The following is an 18326-nucleotide window of genomic DNA, read 5'->3' on the forward strand; positions in this document are numbered from 1 at the left end:
ATACTGAGGTATAATTAGACTGGGGTAGCCACTGCACAGACACACATGCTCAGGTCTGAGTTTATCCACTGCAACCAGTATTATTTAGTCGTCACTTTAGGCATGATCCGACTCAAAGTGTTGTTTCAGAGTAGGTTGTAAATGGGTCAGAAGAGTGGCTGGTGTCATCAAAAGGGACTAGCTCATGCCACACACACATTTCATGCTGACCTGTGCTGATTTCCGCTTGCAGAGGTTATATGCTAGCTAGAAAAAGGAGATCAAAGTGACAGATTTCAGTTTTTCCTCCTTGCGCTGCACCACTGTTGCTGGAAGTTGACTGAAGCTCCTCACACCAGTCAACCCCAAGAAGACAAGTTTTATCTGACTATAACTATCTTCTTCAAGCACTTTAGATAAAATACTCATACCAGAACTCAGCCGAAAATTATACCTATCCTCAGCCCTGAGAAAGGTTCCATCAGCAGAAGAGTTATTTAAGCTTATGTTAAGATTGAATTGAAGATCATTAGATTCCAGGATATATTCTCTGAAGGAACAGTGCTGTGATAGGTAAGTACTCCCTCTACAGCCCAGCACGAATTGGAGGCACAGTACTTCATTATCCTTGTATCAGCTATCATGCTTGTGCTATTAAACAGAAAAACCATATAAGAGCTACTCAAAGTCCCTGGGTGACAAGTGGCAAAGCTAGGGAAAGAGGAGAGGGTTCAGAAGACTGACAGCTCACAATTTGTTCTGAATATCTGGAGCTAATGCATAACAGAAATGCGTCTCTTATTTAAAACACGTACAGGTAGATCTAAAAATAATAATAATAAAAAAATCAAACAATCAAAAAACCAAAACCACAGTCTTTCTGTTTTTTCCTGATTTAAATTATTTTTTTCTGCCAAAGCCTGAAGGAATATTGGTGATGAAATAACGGAGAACTATAAATACAGTACAGGGGGATCTCTCAAAGAACTGCAGATTAACTCCGTCAACCTGCCAGTGAGTCCAGCAAAGATGCTGTGATATTTCAGTGAATCTCTGCAAATTCCTCCAAGTCACGGAGGTCCTTTTGGGACCCTGAATAAACCCATGGAGACTTTCACTGTTCCTCAGAGATTTTGTAGCCTCCAGTAGTGTCTCTGACAGGAATATTAACATACTGAGGCCCCAAAGGGACTCTTACTGAAGTTAAAGAAAATCTTTCCTTTTCCTTTGGTTGGAAATGGTGTTAGTACGTTGCTTTTATCAGTGATTTCCTTATGATCTAGCAGACTCACTTGTGACACCTCTAGATGATCCTTGAACCTGTTTTGGAAAGTACCCAGTTTCTTTACTCAGCAAATGCTTTTAAAATTCGTGTAAGTCCATCATGGTCACTCTTACATGAAGTTCTCAAGAGCTTGAAAATCTAGTCCGTTCTGCTTCTGCATCCATTAATCTTGGGGATTTTTACACATCTTCCATCTTACTTAGCAGCTTACCTAAGGTGTAGATTAGAAGCACAGAGAAGAAAGCTAACTCAGATATAAAAGGAGTTGGCTCAAATTCTTCGCAAGAATTTAAGCATATATTGAACTCAAGTTCAAACTTGTTTCTGAGAGGGCAGCTAAATCTTTTTTTATGCTTGTATTTCTGCAGACCGCATTTAAAGCTGTGATAGTGAAATAGTGAAAGAACCCAATTAGATCTTTACCTTACCAGAAAGGAGTGGTATCTAAATTCCTAAATCAGAATCCATATTTCCAAGCCCATTCTGCAGTCTGAGAGAAGTCTCTTTGTGAAAGACGGAAAGGTGCTAACAAAACTTAATAAAATATTTGTAAAATGTTTGAAAATCTCAAATGAAGTGTTTGCTACGGCTAATTATAAACCTGTTGATCACAGCTATGAATGTTTACTGTGAGCCTGCATGATCATCTCCCCTTTTGTGGACAGAGAACCTCAAAGATTACCTATTCCTTGCAAAAGGAAGGAAATATTTATTTAGCAGTTTTTCTGCAGCATTTATGTTCACAGTTACTACATTATTACAGGCTCTCTAAGTCTCTGACTGTGTTATGTTTCTCTAAATGACTGCTACCTACTTTAATTACATAGACTGTAGCTGCAGACTAATTGCATTTTTACTCCACCACAGGTTTGAGAAATCTGTGTCTAATTCTGGCTCTGATGCATGGCTCCAGATATTGGTCTCAACACGCTGCAGTTACACTTAACAAGGTAAAATACCTTAGCTTTGCATATGAATAATTCACCATGGCATTAAGAGAAGCCCCTATCCTATGTTAAACAATAATGTAATGTTTAACAAGGTTAACTTAATAACAGGAAACTGGCGGACTTGCCTCTGACCATGTACCTTCTGTTAAAAATACATTCAGCACCACTGGGCCAGGAAGACTAAAATGCATAAGCAAATATTCTCAAGCTCTCTGCTCATTTTGATTTTTAAAGAGACATTGCAAAGGTTGTTCACAAGCTTTGACCTCTCTTGCATGTTTGCAAAAAGAAAATAATGGGAACATTTGAAATGCAAGGTTTCAAAAGTGCTAAATGGGATTATTTGAAATCAAAACTATTAAAAGCCTGAGGGGCATTAACTAACACAGGACAGAGAAGAGCAGGCAATTATTGTATGCAGATCTGCACTGTGAGGCATGAAAAGGCTATACAGAATACTGTCCCCAGGTGCAATGCTTCAGCTCAGCTTCTCCCTCATGGGAGGCAGTTCACTATGATTACTAAACACAAAACGTTATGCCCCTGTCACAGGAACTGCTTGGACACAGGTGTATAGAGAAAATACTGTTATCCCACATGGGATTTTGCAAACTGATCTTGTCATTTTAGCAATGAAGTCTATGAGATACAGAGCTTCCACAGGGTGATGGTGATAAATATACCTGACGTCCCTTGCACATTTCATTCTAATTCAAAGATGAGTTAAAAAAAAAGAAAAGAAAAAGAAAAAAAAGAAAGAATTTTGAGACAAATAGGTTGATTGTGAAATTCAGACTTCTAGAGACTGTGCCATTACAGTTTACTGCATGGGAGCCTCTTTCACGGCAGAAGCACCAGGTCAACTTCACCTAGACTGTTGCTAGAATGACTTGACTTGCATGGAGTCAGTTGCTTTCCCATTTCTGGTACTGAGGATCTCAGACTGCTTTCATTAATATCCTGAAGTTCTGTAATTATGTTGTAGGTTACTCACTCCTTTGCTTTGGCAGGCTTAGCTGTTATTGTCTGCAAGTTTCTACTTCCTCATCTCAGACCACCTTGCCACAGCAAACATGTCCAAGGAGGAAAAGACTACTAATAGATTTTGTTTCCTGAGGTTTTACTTTAACCTCATCTTCTGCAGTGTCACCTATATGGTCCAGTTCTCTCAATCTAATTCCATCTTTACTTAACAACTCTTTAAATTGGGACTCGATGGTAAAGTAAATTTACGGGAAGTGAAATACTATCTAGATAGGAATACTATCTAGTAATGTACTCAGGAAACAATCTCCTCCACCAAACTGCTGAGTCCCTGGGGTGTCATGTCTGAGATTAAATCCCTCCCACTGTGCCCTGCAACAGCAGCAGAATCACTCAGCAGCAACTGCTGCATTGCAACGTGTCTCCACGCAGCACAAACCTATTTGATGGGCACCAGTACCTGCCTAAAGAAAGACATATCAGGAGGTGTGGGGCAAGAGAAAAAAGAAAATAAATGGGTTGAAAGCAATAGGAAGGAAATGGGGACAAGACTGAGGTGTGAATGAAAAAGAAAGGAAGTTAATGAGGAGAAAGCAAGAAAGAGTGACTGCAAGAGAAACAGAGAGTTCTGTGAGAGCATTCACCTGGGCTCTTTGAAAAATATGAATGAATTTCTACAACCCAGGGATGAAAAGACAATTTATATGGTTTGCAGTTCTCCTGACACTTCCTGTTTTACAATGAAATAATTTGTCTTTTCTGTTAGAACTGAATAACTACAAAATTAATATTTTTTAAAATTTATTTGAATGCTGGTGCCCTTTTTTACTCTTCACCTCCCTTCTCCCCAGCAGAAAAGAAAAAAATTAAACAGACACATGAGCAAAGCTCCTAAATAAAATCCCTTCAATTCTATCTATTGAACCAGGCCAATTTTCATTTTGTTTTGAACTGCTTCTTTGAAACAGTGGAACATTTAAAACAATAGGAAAATTATTTACAAACATTTTCATGCAGCTCAAAAAAGCCTTATCTTTAATTGCCATCCCTTATTGCCTGTTTTCAGTAGAAATTCCTCACTGAGCCTAGTCTCAGTATCTGTCTGTATTATCCCATGCCAGGAGAGATCGGCTAGCATTCCTTTACATCTTGCGCATTGAGCAGTATTGTTGAAGCACTGAAGTGACTTGAAGATCTGAAATCTGACCTCCAATAGACATTCAAACATTTAATTTCCTAAATCCTGCTGCCATTCACTGAGACTTGGCCTCCACAACCTCTTTGGAGAAGAGAACAGATTTTTTTTTTTTAAACAGTTACCCTTCTTTCCCTAATTACTAATTCCAGTGTATTCAGTTTTCCTATAGAGATGATTTTTTCCCCTCTAGATTGCTTTTGTTGTTTCCTATGCTATTATTTATATTGTGGACATGAACTTATTTCCCTTTTGCCCTATCATTCTTTTCTTGCTCAGTTCTGCAGCAAAGCTACAGCTTTGGGTCTGGGACCATTAGCAATCAATTCCATGATGGGTCTGCCTCCAAAAGGTATGAGATTCAGATAATCAAGCAGGATTCAAATGTTTATCTCCAGGTAAAGCTGGCATTTCTCATAGGGTTTCTGTATTCCTGCCTGTGATCCCTGGGGAATGTGAGTTGTGCAAAAATACAACGGAAAAAAATTACATAAAGTAAGGAACGAAGGGAAACTGTGACTGAACTCCGGGGACCCTTGGAGCCTGGTGCCCAGCACACCATGTCCCTGCTGTCTTAGCTGAACTGGCAGAGGCACAGGTCAGCACCATGGAACAGCCACGGCTCTCCATGAAGTCATGTCCCAGGAATCTGAGTTGTCTTGGTATCTTTTTTTCCCCACTCCTGGTTGTATTACTAAGCGCTGCCTCTGCATCTCCTCTCCTTAAAGGCAATGCTCCTCCCTCAGATCTTTGCAGTGGTTCTGCTTTAGGGAGAAGCAGGATCTGATCTGTAACCTGTGGGTCTGGGACAGACCCACATCACTCTTCTCGTTCATTCCCTTTTCATTTTTCCTTGCTGTCTAGTGCAGCACCTGGTTACCCTTCAGCCTCTCTGGTCTGTCCCATCTTCTTCTCCACCTCTCTGCTGTTCAGACCAGTCTTCTGCCTATCTTTTTCCTTAGGTTGCACTGTGTTGTTTTTCTCATCTTCTGGTCTAACAGTTACTTCCTTTGCCGGCAGTGCTTAGCTCCCATTTCTCTGAGCACTTTGAAATGCAGAAAGGCAAAAAAGATTCCTGCAGTCTGATATAAACCTCCTAGAGGGCGTAGCAGGAAGTGATGCTGTAATGACACACTACGGTGCTGCCCTCCCACTCAAGATGAATATTGGGTGAGGCTGATCGGCAGCTCTACCAGACAACTTACAGAAACAGTCCTAACCTCCATCAGCTTTTCTCTGCAGTTTGTAAGAAGCTGATACGTCAGTACTGACTGTTCCAAAATCATGAGAGCCAGTTTTGCTCCCTGTTTGAGAATTATCAGTGGGGCAGAGTATCCTTTATATAATATCCTTTATGTAAGAGAAGTAATGAAAGTTGTTTTGGATGAGAAATGCAGAAGACCTGTGAGTGGAGAATCAGGAGATGTAACCAGTCACAACTGAGGTGTTCTGCAGACCTGTGTGTTTGATTATGAAGTGAATCAGATCCATCCGAGCAGGAATTGTTTGTAGTAAGTATGGAGTGGTGTATTGTGAGGGTAGTTTGAAGGGACGACCTTACAACAGCAGAGAAGTGGCAGTATATTTTTAACTATGTGAAAGTATCCAGCACTAGAAGAGCAATAACAGGGCTGAGTGGAACAGAAAATGGTAACTATACCTAATTTATGCACATATGATAAACAATAATAGTAGATATAGAATGTATGTGTATGTTCAATGATTTCTTCATAAGCAAATTACACCAACACAGTCACTGCACACAGTAGCAGTGAGACTCCCCGAGTGGGAAGGTAGAATCAGGATGGGAGAAATGATTTTCCATTGCTGGAGCTTTTGGTTCTCTGCAGCTCCCAGAGCTTGAGGCTGAACAAAGCCTGAATAACACCGCACTGATTTGCAGATGTCGTGTACCCCAATCTTATATAACCTGTGATACTCTTTGAGAAGTCTACGGCTCAAAGGCGCATTTCACAGCTCCTTGCTCTCAGTCACTCACACTATAAGCCTATGACTTCAAAGAGACATCTGAAAGGAAACGTTTGGAGGAAAAAAAAAAAAAAGAGAAAGATTGCCTGCTTGTCCCTTTTTTTTTTCTGCTCATGATGTAACAGGCTTAAGATACTTCGGTATAACTGTTTCTCAGTGGGTTATTTTTTCCTTCTTACTTTACAAAGACCACAAAAAGGAATTGGCAGTGAGGAAGAAAACAGCTGTGTGATCCCAATCCAGTTGCTGTCACCTTAGAGTGGGCTTGTCAAAGTGCAGGCAAGCGACTTTCCATCTCTAAGCAGGCTCCTTGGGTTGAGCTGGAATGATGTCCAAGATAGTGACTCTCAGACTTTTTCATATCAGGACTTTCAGTAATAGCAAATGCAAAAGCATATACTGCTCCCTGCTGCATATCCAGTCATAAAGTAAGTAAGAAAATTCTCTGAGGGTTGGTGGTGCCCTTCCAGGCTATAGGCAACATCACTAAAATGACGTTTTCTCTTGTTTCTGAGTGCAAATGAGGTCCGTTTCAAGGCTTTAAACATGTTATCCATAACATCAACGTCCTCCATATAAATGAAGTCCTGAATGGTTTTCATAAAGTGTCTGAAGCGTATCTTTTTTTTTTTTCCGGGGGGGGGAACGGATGACATAAACCTATATGTAAAGTAGGACTAAATTCTTTTTTACATTTGTAATGAGTTAATTTGGGATCTTTTTGGTTTAGTCTGTGATATACAATGCAATCACACTGAATAGCTGATGCACTGAACGACACTGAATGGCTAAAATGCAGACACTCTTGTTTGTAGAAAGACATAATGGAGGTATTTACAGTCAGGTTAATATTTAACCTCTTAATCTTTTTAATGTTATGGTTGGAAAATGCCCTTTAAATTTAATTATCTGCTTCTTTACATTTACTACTTTGCAAATGAGTGTTTAAAAATGTCAGTCATCTCTCTTTACAGAGATCTATAATAATTTTGTATCCAGTCATAATGATGCTGGTCATCCTAAAAAAATGACACTCAACCCACCATGTCACTGACAGTATCATTTATTCTCTTCTTAATTGTCCGAGGTTTGCATATCTTGGACCATGTAATCCAAGGGATAGTGTGCTTTCCCCTTTATCTCACCATATATTAGAAGCATTTCAAATCTTAATAGATTATGGTTTTGCATCTAAATGAAGAGCCTTTTAGTAACCCAGCCAGTAAAAATCTCAGTAACTAATTGGGGATGGGTGGCATTGTCCTGAGAAAAGAATTATTCCAGAAAAAGGTCTAAATTATTAATCTTCAGAAAAATAGAAAATAAATCTCAGGAAGTAACTTAGTATGGAGTCTACATAAGATACAAACTATGTCAGTACATTATCTGTACTTTCATATCAACTTCTCAAATGTTTGGAAGAGCAGGCAATAATTTTTGATTTTTTTTTTTCCGTGGAGGTTACTGTGCGGGTCTGCTGTTTTTGAAAACAGTAGCCATTCTGACTGTCAGGTGCAACAGAAAGTTGAAAACGGCATTGGTGTAACTATATGATAAGGATGGGCCCTGTAGGAATAGATGGCAAGGACATATTTATCAACACAGCGTCCAATAGTATCCAACACCCTGCCTCATAATATCGGTTAACATGATCCAGGCTGACCACTATCGTCAGCTAGGTGGTCAGCGGAGAATGACAGCACAAGTAGGTCAAAAAATAACTGGCTATCTTCCCACTTCTCATACTCCTACATACAGGAATAAGAGGCTCCATGGGGGTCTGGGAACTCTCTGCTGAGACAGAAAGGAAAGTGAAGAGTGGTACCATCGCTGCTTCATTTCCATCAACAATCTTGCTTATGCTTCTAAGACCTGACACAAGGGATGTCTCACAGGCTGGAAACAGGTTAGGGACAAAAAAATGTAAGGGATGTGGAAAAATACAGGACAATTCCTTACTTACATCTTACACAGAAGTGTATTAATTCTTTCTTTCACTATCTCCAAGGTAGGTATTACAAATGCATGATCTATTTAGATCAAGGATAGTACATTTGAATTGCATTACCTGTGCAAAGAAGATCAAGCATCAAAGATCAAATGCCATCAAAGATGGCACTCCCAAATAATACAATTAGATCTGGTAATAAGACAAATGTCTTTTCTAGCTACTCCTGCTGGGTCTTGTGATTTACTTAATTCATACCCCATACTTCCGCACAATCTGTTTATCACTGAACATAGTAACACAGTTCATAGTTATTTTCAACTACAGATTTGGCAGAGAGATTAAGAGAACTGAACTCTTACACTTTTTCTGGGAGAATCTCTTCTTGCTGCCTTGTAGTCTTCACAGGTGAAGGGTGTTTGTTGCTTTACATCAATGGACTGGTTTAGTGCCCCAGATAGTGGGAAACTGATGCAATTTACCTTGAACTAAGCAGAGCCAATATGCCTTAAACTCCCGTGTAAATACACATGGACTTCAAACACAAATAGAAATTCGAGTTTCAGGCATTCTAGCAAATTTGTCATGAACCTGCTGCACTTAGCTTGCGATACCTTCCATTCTTTCATTACTAGGAAACAGGGTGGTGTTTGAGAACAAGTAAATATTGATCCAGTCTATGCTGATGCAAAGAGTGTACTGGTATTTGGCTGAGAATAAAGACAATGTAGTAAAAAGAGGAAAAGCTCATAGGTTCTGTAGTTTCTCTTTTGCAGTCTTGTGATGCACATTGTGCTTCTGTGATCACAACAATGTTCAATCTACCTGTGTTTGTTACAGTCAGTATAAAAATAAAGCTATGTAGTAAATTTGGATGAGTGAGCCATTTGATTTTGCAAGGCTCTATACAGGAAGTGACAAAAGGTGTTTGAGATTTTTCTTTCTGAAAAGAAAGTTCATAAAGTTATTTTGAGACTTACAAAGCAAACTGACAAAGGTGGTAATATTAACGATGAGGAATGCCAAGAAGTTTAGTGCTTCACTTTGGATAAACAATCGATTGTTAGGATGCTCTTATATGACTTTCTTAAGCCTATGAATTCAAGACTGCTCATAAAAATGTGTCATTTCTTGTTCCCAGACAGCCAAGACACACTGTTTGGCGCTTCCTCTCTTTCATTCCCTTGGAGCCCAGGAAAGGGACCGTGGGAAGTCTCCTGGGAGAAAAGTTAAATGAAAGCTCTCTCCAGCCTCAGAAGAACACCTTGAATAAGAGCTTGCCATGAATAAGGTATGTTTGTCTCTCCCTACCCAGGCAGGTTAAAACCAGTGTTGAGGTTTAAGAAATGTTTTGAATTCTTGTGAGGTTTTTTTCTAAATGCTTTTGTCAGCTATGAGAGAATCAGCCCACATGATTTTGCCTCGCCAGCCTGAGTGGTTGACACTGTTCTGACTCTGATGGGACTGTTTCCTTCAGAGTGAGAAACTGGTGACATAAGGCAAGTGCTTGCTTGTGAAATTTCCTTATTTACAGGAGTCCTTTCAGTTTCCCTCGCCAGGGCTGAGCACTAACAAAGTCTGTCCCTGGCAGGCACCCTGCAGGGACCTCTGTGCCCCAGAAGCCTGCTCCTTGATTTCCACAAAAATCATGTTGAAGCAACATCCATCTCCCGTCACCTCCAGCCCAGGCACAGCCTGTCATCACCAGCCCTTGAGACTGCAGCTAGGGAAGTGCTTCACATCGTGTATTTCCCCCTGTATGCTCTGCAACTGGGAGCCTTGGGGAAGGACCTCACTAACCAACAGACTGCTGTGCCCCATCCATTGAGCTTAAAAGATTGTGTCTTATCCCTCTTGGCATTAACATGGTTGATATTATCTTTGGGGACAGTGGGCGTCTGCTGGCTAATGGCTTCCTTTAGGAACTGTTAGCTCTTGATACCTTAATTTGAACTAAGTATGCTTAGTTCAGCATGTACTCACCTGTACAGGTGAGCCACTGTACAGTTTTACTGAATTTATGAGTGAGTTTCAGCTGGGACTGTTTCTGGAGCAGCAGGACAGTGCCCAGCACAGCAGGGTCCTTACCCTGTCTGAAGCCTCATGCCGTAACCAAGGTATTGATTAGGGAATAATTGTGTTCATAACAGGCAAATCATAAAATCACAGCAAAGGTATATGGAGAGATATCCTGGTTTCCAAAAGAGCTGTAAATGTACTTCTCTCAAAGTAAGTTTAATTACAGTTCGTAAAAACATCCATCACTTGTCTATTGAGTACTTTTGGCCGATTAGACTTTGTTATTTGTACAATTTCACTTAGATTATTACTAATATTGGGCAACAGTTACTCTCCAAGACTTCCCTCACTTCCTATTTTCACTGTGGCAAATATATCGGCTGGGCAGAAGAGGCAATTTTAGACAGGTACCTGTGAGGAAGTTTCAGTATAACCCAACCAGCACAGCTAGCTAAGCAGCACAGCCCATCTCCTGCTACTTTGAGAATATACAGAAGATACCTGTGTGTCTTTTTCTCTTGCAGGACATACATAGGAAGTCTGTGAACAAAAAGCAAATGCATCCCGGTGTCAGATATCTCTGGCATCTGCTCTTTCACACAGCAGGAAGGTTCTCTTGTGCATTGTATATCTGATCCTACTCAGCTGACAGCATCCTAATTCAGTATTGAGTGTTTCCTTCCTTTTAAGGAAGGGAGTTAAGTGTTTTCCTTCCTTCCTTCCTCTTACAACCTGGACCCTGATGCTTTATTCCTATTGTGTTGTCTTGGTTATCTTCTTTTGTCCTCCTATTTTTATTCAAGGAGTTGTTATATCACCAATAGTGACAGTAGCTACTCCAGAAAATACAAAAGGTGGTTAGGGCTAATCACTATTCAAGAAATTATTTTTCCTGCTTCCTTAAAAGGAACATGTTCTGCAACAGATAGATAGTAAATCAAAATCCCACAATGCCTGCAAAGTATAATCTCTCTTTCTCTGTGTGTGTAGGTATGGAATGCATATTTATATTGTATTGCAGTTTTGTTATTTCCTATCCTTTTTGTCCTTTACTGGTATATTTCTTGATACAGTTGATCTGTATTGCATTTGTTCCTGTTTATCTGTCTTCTTGTCACTGTGTACACAAGGGTTTTGGACTGGACTGTGAATATTAGACAGTAATACAGTACAGTCTTACTACAGTAATACTGTAAATAATACAGTAAATCTAATATAATCTAAATTATACGGACTAATCAACAATAACTGGTGTTTCTGTCAGAAAACACACACCTGTTGAATGTGCAGTGTCTCTGATGTCTCTTCCTCTATATTGTTTGGTTTTGAGCTTCACAGAATTAATCTGAGCTCCCTCTGTAACTAACAGATCTGTCTATTCATGACAAAAATGCACAGATAATATTTGCTTGTGTTAGATTCACTTCATCTGCTCTGCAAAATGCTACTTTTGTGCAGGTTTATATTTCTAAGAATGAATTAAATATCAGGGTGCTCATGAAAACAGCAACCACTGGGAGGATATTACAGAATTTTCATGAAGTGAGTTGTGAATTTCCACACATCAGCATTGGCAGTGGAAGCCTGACTCAGAGAGCGGTGAGAGCAGGGGTCTACTGTATAGGCTACATTACTCATCCAAACTCCAATTTCAGAGTCTGAAATCCCATGGTAATTGCTCCAAAAAAAATCAATAGGTCAGAAGCCCTGTGTATGCTCATGGCAAAACTTCTGTTGCTTTTGGTAGGTTCAGGACTTTTCTGCAAAAAAGGAAAAAACCAGGATTGGTGTCTGGGGACTAGTCCCAGTTCATTTATTGGATCCAGAGTTATATTATTCTGTTCCCTGCTGTAAACTGTCCTGGGATCTTGCTTGCTATTCATCACTTACTTAGGAGAAAAGTCTGTCTCCAGTACCCCTTTTTAACATTCAGAGTGTCCAACCAAACGTTTCCTCCTTCTAAAGGGCAACACTTCCCTTTTCTCCCCTTAGCACAGGGTCATGCAAAACTGCCTAAGGGCTGTGACTGTTGCCAGGCAGTTGGCACACATAATTGATTGCAAAACAAATCTGCAAAGTATAACATTGGGTTGAGGGTTGGGGCCTAATGGGCTTCGCAGTATCCCAGAGCTGTAGATGCAGTCTGCTTTGCAGAATTTTTTTTTTCCAGATGTGTTTACTGGACAGTGCTTCCCCACTTTTAAGCGCCTGCTGCAGTTCACCCATCACATTCTGTTTATAGTCAAATGGATCTCTATGTATATAATAATTTTAACTTCATAAAGTTACATGGAATCCTTAACTGATAAAAACACTTTGTAAATGACAGAGACTAGCAAAAACACTTAACAAAGAGCATAGTAATAGTATTATGAACAGACACGATAAGCAGCAGAACAACTAAGGAATAAAAGCTCATCTTTGTCATTCACCTATTCTATGAAGGAGATGTGGATAACAGACATTCCTTTATAAACTGGAAATTAAAACTGGGCAAATAGCTGCAGGGAGAAGAGCTACTGGGATAGGATGGGACGGGATGGGATGGGACGGGATGGGACGGGATGGGATGGGATGGGATGGGATGGGATAGGATGGAGGAGGTCCTGGCAAAGACGGGGTCATTACACTGCAAACAGAAGGAGGGGAAAGAAATTATATGACTGCCATGGGCAAGTGTTTCTCTGAATAAAACAAAATAGGTCTAAATCATCACCGTTTTTACTCAGCTTGAGTGTCCTATTGAGTGAATAGGACAAAAGAATAAATAAATATCAACAAAACAAATCTAAATCCCCCACATTTGCCCTTCCACCCCCCAAAAAAAGAAAACCAATGTTTTCTGTAGTAGAAGCATTAGACTTTTCTTTAGCTCCTTTATGCCACTCCTATGGTGTGAGGTAATGGAAAAGTTGCCAGGTAACTGAATATTTTCTCACTGCTGGAAAATCTCTGGGTAGCTTAGACCCAATATTTAAAAACACTTAAAAATGTGAATAGCTTCAAGATACCACAGGTGGCCACATCTAATGGTTTAACACAAAGGGCACTAATTAAAGTCGTCTCTGTGTAAAAGGAAAGGCAAAAGGCAATGCTATACATATATGTTTCCCTCTCCAAAAAAATCAATGGAGACTACAGGAAATTTCTAAGAGAACTGCTGGATGGAAGATTGGTTCTTTCAGCTCAGTTACTGAACCCATACAGAGTAGCAGAAGCGATGCAGTATTTCCAGGGACAATGGGGCTCTGCCTGCAAGACTGGGGGTAAGAATCACCACTGGGAGAAATGTGGTGTTTCCTCCTTCAACTCACATTGCTTTCTGCCCTGATTCTCCTAAGCGTTACCACCGTGGTGGTGGTAGTTGTCATCCAATGGGCAGTGGCTTTGAATAACTCCTCATTTCACATCAGCCATGAGACAGAAGGTATGTCCGGGGAGGGCTGTGTCCAGCAGACCAGAAATATCTGTAATCTAGCAAAGATTTCTGATAAAAAAGTGCTTTTATCTGGTGATTGATGTATCTTGGAAAGTAATTTGAGAGCAAACCATAGGTCTAAGATCAGCGATAGAGGATATACTATTCGATAACCTGAAGTACGTGGCCTGTGAGGGGAGGTTGAGGGAAATTGGCTTGTTCGTCCTGAAGGAGAGATGGCTGCCTGCCCATACCTTCAGGGAAGCTACTGAGAAGGTGGAACCAGTCTTTTTATAGTGATGTGTGGTGGGAGGATGAGAGAAAACAGACATAAGGCTTTGATGGGATTTAAGGAAAAGTTCTTTCACCATGAGTACAGCAAAGCAGTGGACTAGGTTGCCCAGAGACCTTGCAAAGGCTCCATCCTTGGAGTTTTTCAAGATGTAATGGATAAAACCCTGAGCAACCTGGTCTGAGCTCGACACTGACCCTACTTCGAACAGGAAGTTGGAGTAGAGACCTCCTGAAGCTCCTTCCACCTGAACTATTCTGTGCTGCTGTGGTTATGTGATTCTATCATATGCCACGAAGTTTTCAGGTACTATGGACCAGGGAAGCAGGAACACATATCGCTTTGTTTAATACGGAGTCAGATACTATGAAAGCAACCCACATCACTGTGCAGAAAGCAGTCTGGAAGTCTGGCAAAAGGACACTAGAGAGAGACAGAAATCAGCGTAATGCAGATCCTTGGCTTCTTACTCAGAGGTGACACATACAAGTCAAGGCTCCCACAGCATCTGATCTGCACTAGAATTAACTGCCCCAGGGTTTGCCCAGGGGGAGTCACCAGCCTGTAGCCTGCAATGTGGGATGTCTGCTGCTTCCCAGGAGGTGAAGCTAGGAGATTGCCCCAGAGAACCAGAAAAAGATCCCGCCTGCCCTGATTTCCACACCTCTGACCTGTTGATGACCACCAGTTACCTTCTGCAACCAGTCTGAAAGAAAGGGACCCCAAGGATGGAGGAAGGGCCCATGGAGAGTGGTTTAAGGAGCACAGATCAGACTCTTAAAGCTCTGCTCCACATCCAGAGTTTTCCTGGTGCAAGACACGATGTGAGCAGGACATCTATGATGGAGCAAAGCTGTATGTTGGTGAAACTCAACCAAAAGAGTGACTCCTCAGTTACATACCTCAGCTCACGTCAATGTAAAAGGCCTTTAAGCACAGATGAATCAGGTCCCATGTTTGCCCTTAACCCTTATTTCTTTCCTTGCCCTACAACAAGTACGTAAGTGTTGTAATGAAGCAAATGAGAAGATCCCAAGCTTTGCACTGTCTTCCAAACAAGTGCTAGATTATGTATAAACTAGAGAAATGGCTGTTTTAGCAGGCCCTAGGAGATCCACAGAATACTAGTGAACAGGATCACACAGAGGTAAGCCTTTCCATCCCTATTACGTGATGTGTATCTTTTTTCTTCCCTCCAAATTGCTTTTATCAGCAACAATGACAGCTGTCCATCTCTGGTCCCGAGCACGCAGGTCTTGAAGGACCAGCTGTTTCCTCTCTGAGTATAATAGCCTTGACATGAATGCAGTCTGCAATGATGATTTGACTTAGATTAATTTTCCAGTGTAAAGGCTCAGCACAGAAGCATCAAGAAGATTAGCAACATACAGTTCAACCACAAAGGCTTGCAGTAAAGTAGCCAGGCTCATTGTACTATCATTTCAGCTTTTAACATGGTGGTCCTGATTTTCATCCATCATTGAAGAGGATGAGGATATACAGATTCCCTCCATTTGAAGAATAGTCAAAAAATGATACTGATGTTCAGTGAATAGTAACTTCCATAATTAGTCCAGCTCTGATTACAACCCAGCCAGATCAGCATTCTCATTTTTTGGCTGTCCTAATAGTGTCAGAAATATACTTTGCAAAATACTTGAGTACAAAACAACTGGGAGGGTTGTGTTAGGGCAGAACACTATGACGACCAGTGCATCAGTGCATCACCCCTGACATCAAAGGCTCCTCAGGCACCCAAATACTGTTGGTTATGGCAATCTGTTTCTCTATTTCAGTCTTCTGTCTGTGTGCTTTATCACTTTCTCCTGTTTCAAGTTTATCTTGCAACTCAGACCTGAAAGATCTACAGGGCATGGGTGATCTCTCACTCACATTTGAGCAATGCCAGGCACAACGGATCTTCAAGACACTGGAGCTAGAATATAACTACACGGCATGCTACAGCTCAAGGTACAGGAGGGGGCTGAAGGTTTGTTCACCTTTTCACTTGCTTGTTTGTTTTCAGGCAGGACATCCAGTGAAATGGGCAAAGACTGAGTTTATTTTTAGCTCTGTGCTTCCCTGTTGTTACATAGAGCCTGTGCTTGCTGGGAACTGGTGGGATTTTGGGGCACATTGCTGACGGCAGGCATTTCCATGTACACAGACAGAGCTTTTGCTAAGGGAGGGCTAGAACAATGCTCAAAGATAAAGGAGAAAGCAGCGTCTGAGAAAGAGTAAGGGAGGATAAGAGGATTCATTTAATGCAGTGGAGCTGAGCTAAAACCTGGATCAAAGCCTTGAAATGATACCATGAAGTTGGTGTTAGCCTGGCAGAACTGGCCCAAGTAAGACTGCTAAATAATGTGATGCATGCTTATCATTCCCCTTCTCTTTCATCTTTATGTGTTGAAGGTAAGCAAGCCCTTATTCTATATTGCTATGTTCAATGAAACAATAAATAAGCAAGTGTTGAGCTCCAGCTGTAATAACAAGAACTGACAAGAGCCTGACAGGTTTGCAGTATTTTCCTTAAAAACAGTAAGAAAAAACAAGAATCCCACCACTCCCAACCACCATCACCTTCTTCATATATTAAACTACTCTGGCAACAGATAATCTCTTCAACCCTTGTATATTATTGCCTCACCTGCCTTGAAATGGGAGCCATTAGCACTTTGATAAATGGACTGTAAAGTTGCTGATATTAACTGTTGCTTCTTTAACACTCATGTATCCTCAGCCAGTACGCAGCTTTGTGATGTCTGCAGCAATTTAATTCCCAGTGAATCACTGCAAGGGGAATTCAGCCTCCTGCAGAGAGGGACATTGTGGGGTGGTGTCTCTTTGCTCCCTTGTCAGGGCAAAATTAGGGCAGTGCCACAAAGTGTTTGATCAATTCACTGGAAGGTGAAGCCCCAGCAAGTCCTAGTTTTAAAGAAGAACTTCCATCCTGTCCCAGAGCCAGATTCTAGCATCTCAGCTTTTCTATGTGTTAGGTGTTGAGCCTGCTTAGGCATTTTTGTAAGCCCCATCAAATGACTATATACATCTTTAGATACATGAATAACTCAATAATACCTGGTCCTAAGCCTGGAAATAATCCTAGTGCTGTCAATGGGACTGCTTGTGAGCAGAGTCTCATTTCAGACTGCCCCACAGGATCTGTATAAAGTATAGTATCTGTAAAAGCACAAGATGGAAGTGTTCTGGGACATTTTCATCCAGTCAAAAAGTACTGAGGAATATCAGGAGGAAGATTCTGGGGGAAAAAAACCAGACTGAAAAATATCCTTCTTTCTCTAATTGGGTTGTGAGGACTTATATCACATAACTGTGGTGTTAGTTTAAGTTTCTTTTTAGTGTTTTAATTAATCTTCAAACTGTGGATCTAGCATCCAATATTAGCATTCAGCTTTTTCTGAATACTGTAAAGAGATTATTTCTGTGTATTTGCAGAAGTAAGCTATCAAGGTTTCATTTTGAAGAGCCATTTGAATATTATTGTAATGACAAAGGCTCGCAAACCCAGAGAAGACAGTGCATCTCAGGCACTGTTTTAGGAGGTCAGCTCATGACTCATCCAGAATATACTTTACCTCATTACTTTGTGCAGGCCTTTCCAATACAGTTTTCATGAGTGTTCCATAAAAAGGCTTTAATGAAAACAAGGATTTAAGTATTTTTCCTGTTATTGCATATTCACAGGTAATTCTGTATGGTATACAGGTGTTTTAAAACACAGTTTCTTCTTAAAGCCTTTCCATTGCACTTTCAGCCCTTGTCAAAATTGCTAACATGCTTTTAGCTTAATCTTATATTTCACTAAAGAGTTTTGAAATTGCCAGAGATGTTCATATGAAGAGGAAAAAAGAAAAGTACTGATGCAATGGGTGGATACTGTACAAATGTTGCCAATTTGAATGTTACAGTTAACATTATAATGTTACATTACAGTTAAGACATTATAATGTGTCATTATTCCAGTCCTAAAGAAAGATAAAGATCGTTGCTTCCAGAAGAGCTGCATCCTTCCAAAGGTGGAAAGCAACCCTGAAAGGTGGTCTCTCTCTCATCAGCCACAATGAGTGAGTCATGTCATACACTCCTTTGCATCAGAGGGGACTTACAGGCTTAACACCTCTAAAAATCACTGTTTCTATTTGCTACAGGGTCTTGGATTTACCAGATCTCATTTATTTTGAGAAAATTATCTCTCTCATAGGGCAGTTACTGTGGAAAAAGTGACTCTTCACAGTTTGCATTG

At 40.6% G+C, this 18326-nt stretch overlaps 1 protein-coding gene across 3 annotated transcripts in view; it reads right to left on the reverse strand.

Annotated features, from left to right (window-relative positions):
* Positions 1-18326, reverse strand: part of CHRM2 (cholinergic receptor muscarinic 2) — a 104864-nt gene that overhangs the window by 15898 nt on the left and 70640 nt on the right. For 2 of the 3 annotated variants that reach the window (XM_076340382.1, XM_076340403.1), the window contains exon 1: positions 8693-8744. The exons of the other annotated variant lie outside the window; for it this stretch is intronic. The gene's annotated coding sequence lies outside the window, so the exon portion shown is untranslated. Of the gene's footprint in view, positions 1-8692; positions 8745-18326 lie in introns of those variants that run through there. 3 annotated transcript variants of the gene reach the window in all.

The sequence above is a fragment of the Aptenodytes patagonicus genome, chromosome 1, assembly GCF_965638725.1.
Source record: "Aptenodytes patagonicus chromosome 1, bAptPat1.pri.cur, whole genome shotgun sequence".
Classification (NCBI taxonomy): Eukaryota; Metazoa; Chordata; class Aves; order Sphenisciformes; family Spheniscidae; genus Aptenodytes; species Aptenodytes patagonicus.